The 5,216-nt window shown below is 41.6% G+C and overlaps 1 non-coding gene across 1 annotated transcript; it reads left to right on the top strand.

The window, feature by feature from the left end:
* Positions 1-2,507: 2,507 nt before the first annotated feature.
* Trnap-agg (transfer RNA proline (anticodon AGG)) lies at positions 2,508-2,579 on the top strand. The gene has a single exon. It is a non-coding gene; the product is annotated as a tRNA-Pro (tRNA).
* Positions 2,580-5,216: the final 2,637 nt, after the last annotated feature.

Raw genomic sequence — 5,216 nt, forward strand, 5'->3', positions numbered from 1 at the left:
TTGAACGGAATGGACAGTGTCTTGAAAGGAGGATATAAGATGAACATCAACAAAAGCAAAACGAGGATAATGGAATGTAGTCGAATTAAGTCGGGTGATGCTGAGGGAATTAGATTACGAAACGAGACACTTACAGTAGTAAAGGAGTTTTGCTATTTGGGGAGCAAAATAACTGATGATGGTCGAAGTAGAGAGGATATAAAATGTAGACTGGCAATGGCAAGGAAAGCGTTTCTGAAGAAGAGAAATTTGTTAACATCCAGTATAGATTTAAGTGTCAGGAAGTCGTTTCTGAAAGTATTTGTATGGAGTGTCGCCATGTATGGAAGTGAAACATGGACAATAAATAGTTTGGACAAGAAGAGAATAGAAGCTTTTGAAATGTGGTGCTACACAAGAATGTAGAAGATTAGGTGGGTAGATCACGTAACTAATGAGGTATTGAATAGGATTGGGGAGAAGAGGAGTATGTGGCACAACTTGACAAAAAGAAGGGACCGGTTAGTAGGACATGTGCTGAATCATCAAGGGATCACAAATTGGAGGGCAGCGTGGCGGGTAAAAATCGTAGAGGGAGACCAAGAGATGAATACACTAAGCAGATTCAGAAGGCTGTGGGTTGCAGTAATTACTGGGAGATAAAGGAGCCTGCACAGGATGGATTAGCATGGAGAGCTGCATCAAACCAGTCTCAGGACTGAAGACCACAACAACAACAACAACAAGTGGCCGAGCTGTTTTCCTTCTTCTGTCGTCACTTGATTCCCTCTGTTATGTTGTTTAGGTATTACTACACTATCACTTTCACACGACTGGTTAATGAGGTTCATAAGTAATTGTTGAGATGGTAGACACCTGTTGGGATATCTTGCCCCACACACCGTACAAGAACGAACTGGATTCTTCCTATACTCTATACACCACCAGCATGTCAATTTTCTTGCGTTAGTAAATGCCATCACCCACCCATGACTTGCTGTTCAGACTGTCACGCACTGACTAACAAGTCACAATGCACTCAAGGAACGCACAAGCACTGTAAGTATACGTAACAAAATCGTGCCTAGTAGCTAGGCGGGTTGAACGACACAAACAAGCGTCAGAGTGGAAACTTTTCAAATTACGATATCTCGTAAACGCCTCGCACTAGAATCCTGCAACAAATACCGCGGACTCTCTTATTTATCCCACTTTTATTATGATACTGTCAATACGCATTGTTCCACTAAAAAGTGGGTTTGCACAAAAAATACTTTCTAAGTACTATTACAATCTGTTTACTGGATAACAATACGAGCCCCTGAATACCAGTCCATTCTGTTAAAACCGCACATCAACAGCAGTTTCTATTTCCGCAACATCTGCGGTGGACGTTTTAGGTGATTCACTCCACAGCTCTCATACATTTGAAGAAGTTCGTGTTACTGCAGTAAGCTGCTTTCAGTGAATAATGCTTTATTGACGACTGCTTTCTATAAGGAGTACCATTTTCGAATCGATGTAAAAATACATTAGAATAAAACAATTTTGTTCGGATAGCTTGAAACACACATCTTGATATACAAGATAACATTTCTTTTTGTCAAGAAAATTTACATCAAAAGATTTAATACGTATTACCAGATGAAGGCACTGAACCTCATCAAATGTGCAGAAACTATCAGGTTTTTACGTAAATTTTCTTGATCGAGATAACTGGTAGCTTGGATATGACGTTTTACGTGTTGATCTATCGTCCAAAGTTTTTTATTACAAGATATTATTACATCGACTAGAAAATGGTACCTGTTACCGATACTAGTCGTCAATAGTGCAATGCTTACTAAAACCAACTGATGCTGTCAATTTCTTTAGATACGGATAAACGTTTTTAAGCAACAAATTCAGTTATAAATATTAAAAAAGTACCTTTCCTTTTTTTAACTTGCAGCTTCGTCGCACTTAAACGGAGCATGATAAAAATTGTTTTCTCTATGGTATTTGGTTTTAATAGGTAACAAAGTAAACAAGTCAACAAGACAACAGTGTCTCCAAAACGGAACACCACAGTATACGGCGGATTGTTCTGCCGCCTTGGGCAATGGCTCAGTTCACTTTGCTGCCGACCACAGGAGTTGCGACCTACGGATACGAAAGGTGTGTTACTGTTCATTCCTTGGCGTTCCGGAAGTTAGGATAACTTGACGACGAAGAGGAAAAAGAAGGAAAGGAATATAAATAAAGGATGCAACATTCTAGGGGCACAACATAGTGTAAATATTTTACTCGTGTGGAGAATCTTGACTGGCTTTCACTGCTATATTTCTCTCCCATATGGTTACTGCCTCCTTCTCTGAAGAAGGGACTGTCAGGCTCAGTACAACATACCTTAGCAGCGTCGTGCGTCGCAGCTGAGTTGGCAGCCAGTGTCTGCGACCGCAGCAGCAGCAGTAGCGGGCCGCCTGTTGCACAGAAGTGGGTCACGCTTTACGAGCTTTCTACATCAATCAAAATGTTCTCTGCACGGTGGCTCGTTGGTCTAGGGGTATGATTCTCGCTTAGGGTGCGAGAGGTCCCGGGTTCAAATCCCGGACGAGCCCGAATTTTTATACTTTGTTCCTGTTCTCTAAAGAGAGAAACTTGAAGCATTTAGGTGTTCGGTAAGCTGCGACCAATGAGTATGCAGGACACTGCGTAAGTGTTGGGAAGCAAGTAATGTAGGAGTTCATTGATCAGCCGACATTCAGGCCATGAGCGACGGAGCTAAGACATGTTACCAGTGCCACAGACTCTTATCATACATTTTTTTGCTCCAGTACACTTACATTGCAATTGTTTAGTGATTCCTAAGGCAAACTGGTTTACGAGGCGCCGGCCGCGGCGGCCGAGCGGTTCTAGGTGCTTCAGTCTGGAACCGCGCGACTGCTACGGTCGCAGGTTCGAATCCTGCCTCGGGCATGGATGTGTGTGATGTCCTTAGGTCAGTTAGGTTTAAGTAGTTCTAAGTTCTAGCGGACTGCTAACCTCAGACGTTAAGTCCCATAATGCTCAGAGCCATTTTTATTTTCGAGATTGAATGCCTATCAGTAGAACAAAACACTCACAAAATTCATTTGGTGATAGTTCTTCCACCAATACTTCATTCATTTCTAATTCATGCACTGCTATTACGCGCTGCCTAGGTTTGTAGAGTGGCTCACAACATTTACTGTTCCATTGTATTTAGCCACCAAAAATGGTTTGAAATAATATTTATAAACGTCGCAAATACTTTCAATTTCTAAACCTAATCAGTTGTAGCGTAGTTCGGATTTTTATGGCTAGAAGCTAATCTGCCCACGAACTATTTTACATTACTATGGAATTAGCTACCAGGGCGCGGAAGTCTCCTGCGACGCCATTCTTACGGTCGGAAGAAACAAAATCCTAGAAAACAATCTCTACAACACACGCGCGGCTGCTTCAAGAAGCTACTGTATACTGTGAGTCCTATTTCCACATGGAAACAAATCTTATGCCTACTTCGGATGGCACTATTCTCACAGTGAAGCCGATATCCGTTCTACAGTACCAACAATTGGAAGAAGCAACCATAATACTATCATTTTCTAGCCCTTACTCTCGTGAAGCATTTATACTGTGCAAGAAGTAATCGCCCCTTTGTGTACATCAGCGTTGTGTATGCTACTGTAGGATGATGGCCACAAAATCTGCTTAATTTCATACTGAAAGTTGCACAAAATTATTGCACTGACAAAATTTGCAAGACTGTGCGTGTAAATATGACAGTGACTGAAGAGTGAGGATATCTGTTTTTGGTATAGAGAAAACCACGCTGCTCCGTCGATATACGAATGTGGGATCGTTGACCACTGAAACTTGTAACGTTCCGTATCAAGGGCATCGTGGATAGTGCATACTGCCCCTGAAAGAGGAAACATTGTATCATGAATCAGTGTAATCTCGGCAAATTCAAATCTCCTTCCTTGAAGCCATCAGAAACTGATCCGACGATCACATTGCTAATAGTTGAAGCAAAGCTTGTTTAGAACGGCCAACGCTTATCCTTCAGATCGCCGCTGCCTCCATTTTCACTTCCTTCAGCTGCCTCTCAAGACGGTGATACTGTTCCCATGTTGTTGTTGTGGTCTTCAGTCCAGAGACTGGTTTGATGCATCTCTCCATGCTACCCTATCCTGTGCAAGCTTCTTCATCTCCCAGTGCTTACTGCAACCCACATCCTTCTGAATCTACTTAGTGTATTCATCTCTTGGTCTCCCTCTACGATTTTTACCCGTCCACGTTGCCCTCCAATACTAAATTTGTGATCCCTTAATGCCTCAGAACATGTCCTACTAACCGGTTTTTGTCAAGTTGTGCCACATACTCCTCTTCTCCCCAATCCCATTCAATACTTCATCATTAGTTATGTGATCTACCCATCTAATCTTCAGTATTCTTCTGCAGAACCACATTTCGAAAGCTTCTACTCTGTTTTTGTCCAAACTATTTATCGTCCATGTTTCACTTCCATACATGGCTACACTCCATATAAATACTTTCAGAAATGACTTCCTGACACTCAAATCTATAGTCGATGTTAACAAATTTCTCTTCTTCAGAAATGCTTTCCTTGTCGTTGCCAGTCTACATTTTATGTCTTCTCTACTTCGACCATCAGTTATTTTCCTCCCCAAATAGCAAAATTCCTGTAAGTGTCTCATTTCCTAATCTAATTCCCTCAGCATCACCCGACTTAATTCGACTACATTCCATTATCCTCGTTTTTATTTCTTCTCCATGGATTTTAATACCTACTCCGAATTTTTCTTTTGTTTTCTTTACTGCTTGCTCAATATACAGATTGAATAACATCGGGGAAAGGCTACAACCCTGTCTCACTCCTACCCCAACCACTGCTTCCCTTTCGTGCCCCTCTACCCTTATAACTGCCATCTGGTTTCTGTACAAATTGTAAATAGCCTTTCGCTCCCTGTATTTCACCCCTGCCACTATCAGAATTTGAAACTGAGTATTCCAATCAACACTGTCAAAAGCTTTCTCTAAGTCTACAAATGCTAGAAACGTAGGTTTGCCTTTCCTTAATCTTTCTTCTAAGATAAGTCGTAAGGTCAGTATTGCCTCACGTGTTCCAACATTTCTACAGAATCCAAACTGATCTTCCCCGAAGTCGGCTTCCACCAGTTTTTCCATTCGTCTGTAAATAATTCGCGTTA

This window comes from Schistocerca gregaria, chromosome 2, assembly GCF_023897955.1.
Source record: "Schistocerca gregaria isolate iqSchGreg1 chromosome 2, iqSchGreg1.2, whole genome shotgun sequence".
In the NCBI taxonomy this organism is placed as follows: Eukaryota; Metazoa; Arthropoda; class Insecta; order Orthoptera; family Acrididae; genus Schistocerca; species Schistocerca gregaria.